We start from the raw sequence: 15,647 nt of genomic DNA on the forward strand, positions 1-15,647 counted from the left end.
TGGAGGGCAAGAGAAATACAAGCCCAATCATGGAAATGATAGGCTGGGAAAGTGGTCTAGATGGCCTTGGCCAAGAACGTTTGGAAAAGAGATGCCTGTTCTAAAGAGAAGATATTTTTAATGTTTCTGAAAAATATTTTTAAGAAAGGAAATTTAAGTTACTGTGTGTTGATGGTGTTTTTTCAATGGGCAAATTATTTTAGGAGAAAAATGAGTGATATCTAATGAGGAATAAACTAAATAGAATTCACCCAGGAAACTGAAATCAAGCAGAATTCATCAAATTTAAAAGGGATAAAAGGAAGGATAGAGACTTATTTTAAGATAACAAGGTAAAAAAAATGATCAGAATTTAAAGAGGATCTTTAAAAGAATAGACATTCATTTGAGATTAGAAAGAATGGAAATCACTGAACAAAAACCATCTGCTATTCCCGTTCAGCTTTGGGAAAGTGGTTGCAGGGAGAGGTTTCTTTTTCAGTTAGTCTTCTTTAGCCCCACAAAAATTCGTATTGAGAATAGTGGAATCAAAGACGGGCTTTTGTTTTTAACACATTTCCTCAGATGGCATTTTTCCGGTATGGAAAAATGGTTCTGCTATGGAATGATTCTAGATGTTAAAGGCAACAGAAGACTCGCTTTACCCTAATGCTTAATATTTACACTTTTTTTTTTCTTTCAAGCAGTGGCCAGATAGAGCTCAGCAAATAAGCATAATGAGATGAAGACAATGTTATTTCCCAGACTTCACAGTGGAGGGAAAGCCCGCGTCTGGGGCGGCTGCAGCTCTGGGCTGTCCTTCCTAGAACCAAGCCCTAGAGAGGACCCCCAGGGAAGAGAATAGCAGGGGGCTGTAAGTGGGTGGGTACAGGAGCGGCTGGAAGGCGCAGGACGGGAGTCCCTCCCGTAACCTTCCATGTCCTTAGTAAAAAGACCATTCTCACCAGTTTTCTGGTGGAAAATCATGAGAAACCAAGGCTCTGTACCACATCTAGAGTACCTCAGTTGTGCTTTCTCCAGGGGGCAAATGAATTGAGAAGGGAAATTAATAATATCTAAGCTTACAAACAGAAACAGATCCACTTAGGATCTTGACATACAGCAAAATTGGTGCCTGCAAACCCACAACAGAGAGCTCTGGCAGTGGGATGGAGGGAAAGGAATTGGCTGCGGTGGCGGGAGGACTTGGGGTTCACCTCAGTTTGGACCCAGGCATCTTCCACATCTGAGAGGCCCGGAGACTCCAGTGGCATCTACAGTATAGAAGGTCCATGCGCAGCGCATGGGTCTCCTCATGATGGCGCAGCTACAAAAGCAAACACAGGAACATCCACGTTGACAGCGGTGTCCATGTCCCCTTCCCGCACAAGCATGAGGGAGCAGAACAGACTGCTATGTTGGGACATGGTTGTACCATTGTGGACATTTGTTTTTTAAATGAGTAAGAAAGGGATCCCCTGCCAAATGGCATGGTGGACAGAAGGGATATTTCTCAGTGGGGTAGGAGTGAAAACCATGAGGTCCTGTGTACTCCCAGTCAAGAGTGCTGAACTGGGCTGATACCCCTTCAAGTGGTCAGTTAGAAAGTAACAGTCAAGCTTTCATTCACTTACTGTGATGGTCCAAGCGAGAGGCGGGAAAGACGGTACTGGCTCCCCCAAGGTTCCATTTTTCCCCACGGAATGGGACCAGCGTGAAGGTCAGTTGTATTTAGTGTAAGTGGGATGTGAGGAATCATCTCACTGCCAAGGGAACCCCAGATTAAAGACTCCTGTCCTTTTATGGACCTGGGGGCCAGGCGGGAGGAAGCAGTAGAGAGTAGAATGAAAAGTACTGATTTTTTTTTTAAGTACTGAATATTGAATGAGAGGAGAGAAAAATATCTTCAAACCCCCTCTTCCCCATAATGTGGTATCAACAGAAGCCGCTGAGAAAGGCCTCCACTGAGAGCTGCCTAATCATAAGGTCTCCGAAGGGGAGGGCCCCTAAAGTAGGAATACAGATATGCTAGACACTGTGTGTGTGTGTGTGTGTGTGTGTGTGTGTGTGTGTGTGTGTGTGTGAGAGAGAGAGAGAGATCTCAAGACTGGGTCCTTGACTACAGCCCCCTTCAGAGACAAGCAAGCAGTGGTGTGCACAAAGTCTGGTGTGGGAGGGCCACTTTCCCATGAGACCTGCCAAGTATGGACTCTGCAGTTGCCCGTGGTCAGGCTTGAAGTAGCACACATTGGATTCGGACCTAGAACCAGCATCCTCACTCTCTAGTTAAAATTTCTAATCTGAAAATAATAAGTTATTTGTTCCTACCAAAATCTGATTCTTTTATACACACAATACAATATCCTTCATTTTCTCAATAATTAGAAGGAGGCTTCTTTTTCTGATAAATGGCAGTATCAACATACAGAGAGATACAAAGAAATCTAATAGAATACTTCGCATTTCAGCCAAGGATCAGATATGTGCAATAACTTACTTTGTATTCAGCTTCCCTTTTTTTTTTCTGATTTTTCCCATGTTCTAGAATGTTCAGAGGATTTTTTAGTAAGGCAATAAACATACCAGACGTTTGAAGAGAAGAATATGCTGCTTTGTTAGTTTTACATCTCTTTCTGTGAAATAAGTCATCCCACAAAATTCCAACTGAGATAACTGCTTCATTAATCAAATCATCCTTTTCTTATCAGTTATTTTATCCTCTCAGAAAAAGCAAAACCTCCATGTGTAGTTTGGCTGCTCTGACATGAGAGTTTTGTGGGTAGCCATTAGCATATGCATTAACCACTGAAGAAACTCAAGTTACCAGATCCTCGATGAATACTTCTCCGTAAGGGAACTTTATCTGTGCCGTTGCAGTTGTCCTTGAATAGAAGGCATCAAGGAAAGAATCGCCTCCAGAGGACAGATAAGAGAGTTCAGTGCTTGGCAAGCCCCAATGAACTGTTCCACCTTGCCTGCTTAGGTTATGGTTCCACCGAAGAGAGAGAATGGTTTCCTGCAGAGGTCTGGCTTCAGGTTCAATCCAGCCCCCAGAGAATCTTACCCACAAGTAGAGGTCACAAAATTTCCTTCCACTCTGGAGACTTCTCATGGGCCTGGACCCCCAGTCCCTACCTTAGCACACATATGTAAGGCTTACAGTCTGCCCAACACTACCTAATCACTTTGCTAATGAAAATCCATTTAATCCAAACAAATTCCATTCATGGACTAGATGTCATTTACTCTCATTTTGTAGAAGAGCATCCAGATACAGAGAGAGGGAGACATGGGCCAAAGATAACACATCTAATAAGTGCCAAAGCGGGTTAGGGCGCCCAATGGTCTGGCCCTTTTACCACCATGCTAATCCTCTCTGCATGAAACAGAGGGACCACATGGTTCCCACGGTTCCTTGTGATCTTGCAGTGCCTTCAACCAGATTGTCTAAGACCTCAGTAGATGGAGGTCCTTTCTCAAAAGCCCCACAATCAGCTCCACAACAAAAATAGCATTTATTTAAAATCCCGCGTCCCATCCTCCAGCCATCTGAGCCCAGAAGTTAGCATGGAGAAGGGACTAGTTATTTTATAACAGAGTTTGGGGGTAAAAGGAGGTAAAGGAACACGATTAAAGATAGAGTCCTTCAGTAAGCACACTTGGATTTAAATACACTGATCTATTTTCCTTCAACTCGGGAATTTTTAAAGATGTAATTATGGTTTAATCCACCTACGCCCCATTCCCCAGATTCCTCTGTTTTATGATGAAGACAAAGCAAGTAACTGGTGTAGGGATCCTTTCTATAGGGACTTCTGATTGGAGACTCCTGTTTCTAGCTGCCTTGTCCTACTTGTCACCCGACAGAGCCCCAGGTCTACTGAATACTGGAAAGAAGGGGCCATGACTATGTGTACAGGTCTTGGGACTGTTCATTTAAATTCAATAGAAGCTTCACATTGAAAGTCATTACTATATTTGGTTTAATCTGTATGTTTAATTTATGTAACATACTGACCTTTTTAAAAATAGACTATTTTTTCTCTTTTGGTTTTATTGAGATATAATTAATTGACTGACACACAGCACTTTGTAGTTTTAACGTATGTGACAAAATAACTTGATTTTTATATAGTGTGAAATGATGGCCACAATAAATAAGAATTAACATCCATTATCTCATAGAAATGAAAAAATTGCTTCTTTCCTTGTCATGAGAACTTATAGGATCTACTCTTTTAGCAACTTTCAGCTCTATCGTACAGCAGTGTTAACTCTAATCACCATGCTGCACATTACATGCCTAGTATGTACTTACCTTATAAGCCAAAGTTTGTACCTTTTGACCACCTTCCTCCAATATTCTCCCCACCCCACCCACATTTTCTCTAGTAATCACAAATCTCATCTCTTTTTCTATGAGGTTTTTTTTTTTTTTTTTAATAGACCTTTAGAGCTTGTTTATGTTCACAGGAAAATTGAATGGAAGGTACAGATATTTTCGGTATAATCCCTGCCCCTCATAGGCAATGCCTCGTTATCAAAATCCCACTGGTGGGGTACCTGGGGGGCTCAGTCATTAAGTGCCTTCCTTCAGCTCAGGTCATGATCCCAGGAGAGCCCAACATTGGGCTCCTTGCTCAGCGGGAAACCTGTTTCTCCTTCTCCCTCTCTCTCTGCTCCTGTTCTTGCTCTTGCTGTCTCTGCCAAATAAATAAATAAAATCTTTAAAAAAAGAAGTTCCACAATGGCAGTATATGAGAACTCTCTGTCCTGTTTTCTCAACGTTGCTGTGAACCTACAATGCTCTAAAAATTAATTTATTAATTAAAAAAAGAAAACACCAGAGTGGTACATTTGTATCAATCAGTGAGGCTCATCATGGCTCATCATGATCACAGACGTTCATCATGTGCATTAAAGCTCATTTCTGGTGCCCGTACATTCTGTGAATTTTAACAAATGTATAATGACATGCGTCCATCTTTAGAGTATCATGCTGTATAGTTTCACTGCCCTAAAACCCTTCTGTGTTCCACCTCTATTCGTCCTTCCTTCCCCGACTAATCCCCAGCAACTACTGATGCTTTTATGTTTCAAAATGTTTTGCATTTTCCAGAATGTCATATTGTTGGAATTATATGGTGTATAGCCTTTTAGATTGGTTTCCTTCATCCAATAATACACATTTAAGTTTCCTTCGTATCTTTTTGTGGCTTTCATAACATTTATTTTTAGCACTGAATACTCTTCCATTGTCTGGATGTACCACAGTTTTTTTTATTTTTTTTTATTTATTTATTTATTTTTTTTTTTAATTTTTTTTTTTTTTAAAGATTTTATTTATTTTTCAGAGACAGAGGGAGAGAGCGCGAGCGAGCACAGGCAGACAGAGAGGCAGGCAGAGGCAGAGGGAGAAGCAGGCTCCCTGCCGAGCAAGGAGCCCGATGTGGGACTCGATCCCAGGACCCTGGGATCATGACCTGAGCCGAAGGCAGCTGCTTAACCAACTGAGCCACCCAGGCGTCCCTGTACCACAGTTTATTTATCCTTTCATCTACTGAAGGACCTTTTGGTTGCTTCCAGGTTTTGACAAGTATTGATAAAGCTACTATAAACATCCACGTATAGGTTTTTATGTAGACATACGTTATCAGCTCCTTTGAGTAAATGCCAATGAGTATGACTGCTGAGTCAAATATTGAGAGTAACTTTAGGTTTGTCAAAAATTGCCAGACTGTTTCCAAAGTGTATCATTTTGCATTTTCCCTGTCAATGAATGAGAATTCCTATTGCTCCATATCCGTCCAAGTATCTGGTGTTGTCAGTGTTCAGGACTTTGGCCATTCTAGTAGGTGTGTAGTGCTATCTCATTGTTACTTTAACTTAAAATTCCCTTATGACAGGCTGTCGACCATCTTTGCATATGCTTATTTGCCATCTGAGTATCTTCTCTTGTGAGATGTCTCTTCAGGTCTTTGGCCCACTTGTTCATTTTCTTTTTATTATTATTATTTTTATTTTTAAGATTTTACTTATTTATTTGACTGAGAGAGAAAGAGCACAAGAAATGGGAGTGGCAGGCAGAGGGAGACAGAGAAGCAGGCTCCTCGCAGAGCAGGGAGCCCAGTTTGGGCTCCATCCCAGGACCCTGGGATCATGACCTGAGCCAAACGTGACACTTAACTGACTGAGCCACCCAGGCGCCCCATCACTTGTGCATTTTCTTGTTGCTAAGTTTTAAGAGGTTTTTTTTTTATACTTTGGATAACAGTCCTTTATCGGACATGTCTTTTGTAAATATCTTCTCCACTGGTCTGAGGAAATCTGAAGAAATATTTTCTTCACAAGTCAGTGGCTTGTTTACTCACTCTCTTTACAGTGTCTTTGTAGAGCAGAAGTTTTTAATTTTAATGTTCATCTTATCAATTATTTCTCTAATGGACTGTGCCTTTGTATTGTATCGAAAAAGACATCACCATATCCAAGGTTACCGAGACTTTCTCCTCTATTATCTTCTGGGAATTTTATAGCTTTATGTCTTACACTTAGGTCTATGATCTATCTTGAGTCAATTTTGGGGAATGGTTTTTCAGTGTTTTTGCATGTGGATGTCCAGTTGTTCCCGCACCATTTGTTAAAAACACTATATTTACTCTCCACTATCCCAAGCCCATAAATCAAATGGGCAGCAGGATGCTCCCAATTGTAAAAGATACTGAAAAGCTGTCCAGTGGTTTCCCAGAGGGGTAGACCTCCTGAACCTGAGAATTTACTATATTCCATTGTCTTATCTTAGGTCAGCTAATCATACTTATATGGGTCTACTTCTGGCCTCTCTATTCTGTACCACTGAAGTGTTTGTTTTCTTTTATTCCTTCCCCAACAGGCAAGTTTTGAATGGGCCCCTTTTACCTTTGCTGCCCTTATTTGGGAGGTTCCAAAAACTATATTTAATATTTAAGCATGAGTTTATTAGACAATGCTGTGTTCCAGGAATGGACTAGGCCTGAAGAACAATAATATAAAGTGAATGCAAGATAAAAATTTAAAATTCTGTTGAATACCAGAAGCGGTCCTTCTAAACACCACCAATAAAGCCCTATGTGAATGTAACAACTAGAGATGCCAATAGTAAATCCTGTGGCTCTATCTAGGAGAGAGCCATCACTTCCCACTGGTAACATCTAACCATTATGGAATTCTGATACTCACCATTGTTTAAATCTCATTTTTATTAAACTATAATTGATATATAATGTTAGTTTCACATGTACAGTATATTGGTTCAACAATTCGATATATTGTTCAGTGCTTACCACAGTATGTGTAGTCACCATACAACATTATTACGAGATTATTTACTGTATTCCCTATGCTGTACTTTTCATCTTTGTGACTTACATATTTTATAATTCCAAGTTGGTACCCCTTAATCTCATTCATCTATTTTGCCCATCTCATCCACTTCCCCTCCAGCAACTATCAGTTTGTTCTCTGTATAAATATCTTTTTTAACTATTAAAATACACCCAAGGAGAAGGGGAATTTGTTCTGGTTCTTGAAAAGCAAGAAAAAACATGTACAGTGGTATATTATTTAGAGATTGCGATACTGTGATTTATAATAAGAAAAATAGATTAAGTATATTTAGGCTTTATCCTGTTTCTGGCATAGAGATCCTAAAAACTCTTGAAATTTCCTAGGTGAGAAGAGACATAAAAGTGTCTTTTATTGTATTAATAAGGTGACTTCAAGACCACGCTAGTGGTAAGTTCTGGTTGCCAGGACAACCAATCATGTGATTAGAGGGTGGGAACTTTCAGTCCCCTCTCCCTGGCCTCTGGCTGGGAAGAGGGGCTGGAGGTTGAATCAATGTCAATGATCGGTGATTTCGTCAATTATGCCTATGTAGTAAAGCCTCCATAAATCCCCAAAAGGATAAGGTTCACAGAACTCCCAGGTTTTCGCACACATGGAGCTGAGGAGAGAACTGCTCACTCAAAGAGGGCCTGGAAGTTCCACAGCCCCTCCCCACCTACCTTGCCCTCGCATGTCTTCCAACTGACAGTTCCCGAGTTACACCTTTTATAACAAATCAGTGATCGAGTACATAAAATGTTACACTGGGTTCTGTGACCCACTCTAGCGAATTAATCAAACCTTCCCAATTTAAGCGTGGTATATTGCAGTGGCTGTAAGCCCAATTTATTTCATCCATGCTCTTCAGTTGAACAGGTCTTCAGCTCCATGGACAGTTCTGACTATTGGAATCCACAGTCCCCTTCATGAATCAGTTGATCTGAAGCAGCATTAAAATGTTTTAATAGGCCCCTTGAAAAGATAGCAGGCCAACATTTACTAAACTTTGAAAAACACTGTCCTTCCAAGGGGATTATTGAAACATTTTTATGTTCTAACAGCAAATAAGGATACTGACCACCAAAGAGATCTTTGGCAAATGAGCATTGATAGTTCTGTCTTGGTTTCTGATTTTCCTTTTGTTAGGTCACTTGAACAATGATGAAAGGGTATGTCATGTAGGTAATTTCCTCATTCAAGCCCACCTCCTACACGCAGGATGCAGGTAAACACTTGAGCTATTCAGGCTAGTTTTTCCTTTCAACTGGTTTATGTTCCAGGAGCTGTTTTCTGATTTATTGGAAGGTAATTTGTCTGCCCCCAATTAAAGTGCTTAATTTCCCCTGTGTCCTTTAGGCAGTAGTGTAGAAGAAGCAACCAAGTATGACATGTGTTCAAACATAAAGAATTATCACTCCAAACTTGTGAGCTGAGTTTTCTTCTGCTGCTGTCACCAGAGCACACCCTGAGTGTCTGTGCTCTTGACACGTGCAAGCTTGCACACTCACCTGGGGCCTCCTGGGCCACAAGGGAGACCGGATTTCGGGGCCCCTTCCCACAGGGCTGGCCTGTTCACCCAGAAGGGAAGTGGGTGCCCCCTTCTCTGGGTGCCATGTCTGCCACACACACAGCCTCTCTCACCATTAGAGAAAGCCCTTCTCCACCCACTGGCTAAGGTGCCATTTCACAACTTTTGTCCCTTTAAGATGGTTCAATGGATCCATCCCTTTAATATTTTATCCTTTGGAAGACTACAAGATGGCTGTGGTTTTCCTTTCAGGTCAGTGCAACGTCTGAGGATATCTGAAAGGGAGCAAGGTGAGGGTGACACAGGACCCCTCCAGAGGCCAGAGAGTAGAGAAGGGGGTGGAATTCAGAGGCAGAGAGAGCCAGCAGGACTTCACTATTAATTGCTGAAATACTATTCTTATTTAACCTTTCAAGCAGCAGCAAAACGCTTTCCTTAATTTAGCGATTTACATGGAGATTTCACTATTTCTAAAATGTAAATAAATTCTTGCTAAGAATGAAGACTGGGACTTCCTCTCTCTCTCCTTCCCTCTCTCTTTCTCTGCATCTCACTGGTGCTCCTGGTGCTCCTCGTGCTCCTCCTCCTTCCTCTTCCTTCTCTCCCCGTTCTCCCTCCCACCTTCACGCAACAAATATGATAGTTGGATGAGAGGAGCAGAGAAGGGGTGTCCGAGAAACCCCTGCTGAAAATTATTTGGGAATCCCTCATAAGTGGAATAAGGCTTAAATTCCTTTTATTCACAGGATTAAAACTGCTAGTAAAAGCAGAAACAGCAAGAGTGGGACTGATGAATATGTGTGAGGTAGAGAGTACAATAGATTCCTGTGTTGCTTTTGTCCATTTTAGCGAGGATTAAACATATTTTAATAGTTCTTTGCTGCACAATTGTTTAATTACTTTTCTGAGCAGCGACATCTGTACGCATCACATAAAGCAAAATCCCTCAGAATTTAAAAACAAAACAAAAGCAAAGGAGAGGATGCAGCATGATAGCCAAAATAACATTATTTTCTAGTCATAGGCTAACGTAGAAAGGTTAGCATTTCACATGACATCTGGAAAATCCTTTCTAAATCTGCTCTCATACTAGTCTTCACTAAACATTAGCACCATGGGGGTAAGAAGGCAGACATTTTAAAAACTATCGTCCTATTAACTGATGTGAGATAATGTTTCTTGATCTAATGAAGTGTGAATAAGATTTATCTTTATACTTTCCAGGCTGTGGTTATTAGCCCCCTAGTGAAATGCTCAAATCATATACTTGAAATTATAGATACAAATATACTGCCAAAGGAAATAAATAAACAAAGCTGGGTTTGTCACTATTTCAAGTGAAATAAAATGTAAAGAAAAGAAAACCTCAAATAGGAAGATTGAGAAGAAAGGTGCTCTTGTGTCAAAACTGCCGTGGTTTGATTAGGTAAAATGTTAATTAGGTACTCACTTATACATTCTTCTGTTTACTTCCAGGAAAAAAAAAAAAATGATACTCTCTCCTCCAGGAGCTTGTCAATAATTTGGAAAAGTCAGACATAGAGGCAAAAAATACTAAAGAAATGGTAATGAGATGTGTCAGGTGGTGATAACTAGCTCTTTGGGCCGCTCTCCTGATCTACAAAATAAAGTCGAGGAGAACCCTAATACTCAGTAGACTCCATTCCATCTTAAAAGTGTACATGAGTGGGACTCGTGTGGCTCAGTCAGTTAAGCTTCTGACTCTTGACTTTGGCTCAAGTCAGGACCACAGGGTCCTGGGATAGAGCCCTGCGACGGGAGTCAGCTTGAGATTCTCTCCGTCTCCCTCTGCTCCTTCCCTCACTCACACGCTTTCTCTCTCTCAAATAAATAAGTAAATCTTTTTTTAAAAGTATACATTAGTTTAAATAGTTGACTGAAAAAGAGGACAAAAAATTGTGGGATTATTTCACACAACTATAGACAGTCAGTGTGGGATTCTGGATATAAGCAGTTCATTGTTCTCAACATGCTTGAGGCAATGAGCTCTTTCTCCAGACAAATGCAGAGACTCACAAATGTTTGCATAGAATTTGGTGCTCAGGTCAACTTCTTCACCTCACCTCCCCACTCGAGCTTCCATACCCCACCTTATGTATCCCTGTGCCCATACAATAAGAAGAAAGACTCGAATGGCCAAGAGGCAGGCATTAGGGTATGAAGATTCCAGAAACCTTGAGACTTCTCTTTTTTTTAAAGAGCAGCAACTGTTCAGTCTGGGCTGACTATTGATATGCAGGACTTCACATCTAGTTTTTTTTTTTTCCCAGTTTTTTTAAGGGAAACTTAATTTGACATTTTTTGTTACATCTTCTAATGTGATCTCCCAAAATGTTGTTTTATTTTTAGCAACAATCTTAACATTTTAAGGAAATGGTATATGAACCAAATGGAGTCTATTTGTGGCCTGGGTGTAGACAAAGGACACCAGTTTGTGATATTCACTCTAGTGACTCAGTGTATATTGAAGAAGCCTGTGGCATTTAGTGGCATGATCTGAATTACTTCCTTCATGTGGCTGTATGCACTCATGTATACACACAAATAAACATACAGCTGGAAAGGTAAAAAGGGAGGGGGTCTTGCAGACACTGAAATGATCCATGATCAAAGAGTAGGAATGATGAGGAAGTATGGGATGTTTGGGTGAAAGAAGAAATATTTTTCCTAGCTAAAGGAAAAAGAAGATTGACTTCACAGTAAAACAAGTCTTGAAAAGCAAATGGAGATGTTTGTGTGAGCAGAAGATTCTTGAATGATCTTGACTAAATGGATTCTGATCACACAGAAAGATGTGTGTCTCCTGTGATATTTGCCGTAAAATGACACTACCAACGAACATTTACCACGCCATTAAATAGATTAACTCAGTTATATGACGACCCAACAAAGACACAAACTCCTAAAACACATTTTCCCCAGCTGTTGATTCGCTTGTTATCAATCATAAATATGAATTCAAAATCTTGGAGATCTTATTTCAGTGGCAAAAATGCTGGAGCTTTCATGATTTGCATAGTGACCCTGACGTAAAATTCTGCAGAAAGCAAAAAAGAAAATCTGAGTTGAGCTGAATGTCAACTTGCATGCCAATTTCCATTCATGTACAAATATCTGATTAAATTCATATAATACAGCTGGGTCCACTTTCATCTTTAATGAAAAGAAAATTTCACCCAAAGGATGTGAAAACAGGCATTGGAAATTCAAACTGTGTTTTTCTTGAACATGCACAAGAACTCAAGGTTCTCATATTACTCGTTTCACTCTTTTGCTTTCTTGTTTGTGTTTTGTTGTTGTTATTTATTGTTTGTGTTTATTATCTGTGACTGTCTCTTACGGCTATGTTCTTGGAATAAAAACTCCAAAAAGGACAGAGGGGGTGCTATAAAATTTAAATTTCCCTCCCAGCCCCTAACCCAGGGTATTGTCAGTTTCCCTCCCAAGAGGCAATAGCGGATATCCATTCTCAGGTAACCTTCTGAGAAATACTATGTGCACACAGTACCAATGAGTAATTGAATTAAGCTACATATTTTTAAAAAGCCCAAATAACAGTTATTTAGAAGTAGGGATTTGTTTTTCTCTCATCCAAGAGGAATCTAGAGGCAGGCACAGCAGGCCAATAATGCTGGCTCCATGGACATCAGAGACTCAGGCTCTTTATCTTTCTTCCTCATTATTCTTGGGACACAATTTTCACCCTGAAAGGCAGTTCATGATCACAATATGGTGGCTACAGTGAAATCAATCACAACAACATTCCAGCCAAAAAGAAGGAAGAACAAAAGGGCATGCCTCCCGGCAGCTAGGTCCTTTTAAAGAGATTTAAAAGTCCCATACCACATCTAATTGACTAGCCCTCTGAGGGGATAGATTTTAAGCTGGGCATTTTGCCACTCCCAAACATTGGAGTTCTGTTGGTAAAGAATAAAGGGAGAATAAACATGGAAGAGGCAACTAGCAATCTACTGCAACATACAAACCAATAAGAATATATATTCTCTTCTTCCACATTTTTTAAACAAATGGTGGCATATTATAAATATCCACATTGTCTTTTATTCTAGCCACTGCATTTATTAAATTTTAGTAGGACCAAAGCCAAGGGACCGAACCTGGAGCTGATTCCTCCGAGAGACAGGTTCTGCCTGACCCCAGCTGCTCATAATATCAGTTGCTTTTTTCACTCCTTATTGCTCAAACAGCAGTCAGCAAACCACCAGCATCTTGCTAGAAATGCAATATCTAAGGCTCCACCTTAAATCTACCTGATTCAGAATTTGCAGTTGAACAAAATCCCATAAAATGTGTATGTGCATTTGAGTTAGAGAAGTAGTGAGTACCTTCCCCCCTTCTACCACCCCAGTTTAGAGAGAACCAAGATTGGTAGTATGTTAAGAGCCCTCTCCCAAATAGCTCTTAGGGTCTGGAAGCAATTCCATGTTCTAAGATGGATAGCTGATAAGAGCCCTGTACAAATGACGGCCAGTGTGTCAACTGTATATACTTACTAATCTATTCCTAACTATGCTGTCAGTCTCAGTTCTGGTTCCTTCCTCTAATCCCTACCACTTCTCTCCTAAACTAGAAGGAAGGTGGCTTCCAATCCCAGTTGCCTCTCTCCCTCGTTTCCAGACTCCCTTTTCTCATGGAGCTGTTATTGCTTCTAGTCTCCTCAACTCTTCTTAAATCTGTCCCACTGGTTTTTAATCCCTTGAGTCAAGAGCTCTGAGATGGCATCACCACCCCAAAGCCTGAATCCTGGCTTTCATTGCTTTCTTGAATGAGGACAACCTCAGCTAGTGACAATAGTCAGGATCAGAGATGACTTTGATCCTCTCCTGAAGTTTGTTTTGGTTCTTCCTCCCCAGATCCCAGGCAGATTTTTCTCTTACTAATTTTGTGCCAAGCCTGGACTGTCCCTGCTTGCTTTCTTTTACCCAAGGAGATATCAACATAACACCAATAAGGACCATGCTGCTAATGTCAAAGAGTGACTTGTTGCTGAGTCCTACCATTGACCTAGAGTCTTTTGGTCTCTGCTGCCACAGTAAGAACTGCTTGTGGATGCTGTGGCCAGGCTGAGAAACAGTGGTGGATTAACTGGGCCCAGCAGGGATGGAGATGTGGGAGCCTGGCAGAACCTAACACTTACAGTCAACTTGGAACGTAGTGCCAATACTATGTGAATTTGGATGGATAAAAAGGCCATTAGATTTGACAAAATGTAGGCTGCTAACCTTTAAAAGAGCAGTCTCAGCAGAAAAGTAGGGCCAGAAGCCAAATTGCAGTGAATTAAGGAAGAAATGCAAAGCAAAGGAAAGGCAGCAGCTGATAAAAACATTCATTTCAGAAATTTGTGGGTGGAAGGAAGAAGCTGTAAGACATAACAGAATCAAGTGACATTTTTGTAAGATAAGGGGAAACTAAACGTTTTTGAAGGCATAAGGGAGAGTCTGTGAAAAGAAGATATCGCAGACAAACTCCAAAGAGCAAAAGAAAGATCTTTGAAAATCAAGATAAGAAAACAACATCAGTGAAAGGGGTTGGTTATCATAAAGAGGAAAGATTCCTTACCCTCAGACATATCAAAAAGGCATAATAGAAAAATATAGGAAGAAAATACAATGAATTGTGTCTTTGGATAGATTATTTGGTTTACTTTAACTGTCCTACACTCAACAAAGTAATAGGAAATATTAAGAAATGTGTTGAGTTAAATGTGGAACTTTCATAAAACCAAAGATTTTTATTGTAGGAAAAGCTTATGGAACAATCTATTAATGTACTCTCTTCATCTGAAGAGATGGGAACCCGTGAATGAGTAAGATAAACCTATTTGCCAAAATGGGTTTAAGGGAGCCTAGTGGCTGTCAGGATTTGATGCTGTCTAGAAGAATCCCTAAAGATCGTGTGCTAGAGATGAAGACAGAATTTGCCAAGTAAATGAAGCCAAAGCTAAGGCTGAAGCCAAGGGTAACTTGAGAATGGAGATGAAAGCCAAAGTTGCAGCTGAAGCAGTTCAATGTAATTTATTTGTAGGACCTGAGCATTATAGTTCTACTTTACTTTGTGACCCAAGAGCGGGGGCAAGAAAATGAGAAGCAAAAGTGATAGCGGGTTGGGGCTTAGTGTGGTCTGTTGCTGAACAAGAAGGAAGGAGAGCCTATGGCTGTAGGAGCACAGTATGAATGACTTGCTCAGTCAGTGGGGAACCTCTAATAAAACGAGCATCTTCATTTCAGATCTTGCCCTGTGAGTGCAGATCTTGCCCAGTTTGAACCGTGTCAAAAGCATAGACCTTTGCAGACTGAAGATCTGTGATTGATTCCAGACTCTACTAGTAGCTCGATATGTAACCAGAAGCAAGTTATTCAGATTTTTGGGTTCCTCATTCATAGAAGAGTGATAATAATACTCACCTCACGAATATGTTGTGAAAATTAAGTTACCAAGAAATTAACACTAAGTACTAGCCCTGGTAAATACTCAAAATGTGGCTACAAATTGTCCCTTTGGTCTCTTCTTCTAATGAGATGTAAATATGCATGATTTGTAAGTGGATATAACCTGTCTTGAAGTATTAGATTATTACTATAAAAATACAGTATAATATATGCCATCTAGATATTCTCTAGAATTCTCTGTAATGAATGAAATCATTCTCTCAGCTCACCCTCACACCATGTAAAAAAGTAGAGAGCTATTCAAACTTAGTAGGGAACATATACTTTCTGTAATGATTCTGAAGGAG

The 15,647-nt window shown here is 40.4% G+C and overlaps 1 protein-coding gene across 3 annotated transcripts in view; it reads left to right on the forward strand.

Moving 5' to 3' along the window:
• The window catches only part of NKAIN3 (sodium/potassium transporting ATPase interacting 3), a 621,391-nt gene that overhangs the window by 559,017 nt on the left and 46,727 nt on the right, over positions 1 to 15,647 (forward strand). The gene's annotated exons all lie outside the window — the stretch shown is intronic.

Source organism: Mustela erminea, chromosome 16 (assembly GCF_009829155.1).
Source record: "Mustela erminea isolate mMusErm1 chromosome 16, mMusErm1.Pri, whole genome shotgun sequence".
In the NCBI taxonomy this organism is placed as follows: Eukaryota; Metazoa; Chordata; class Mammalia; order Carnivora; family Mustelidae; genus Mustela; species Mustela erminea.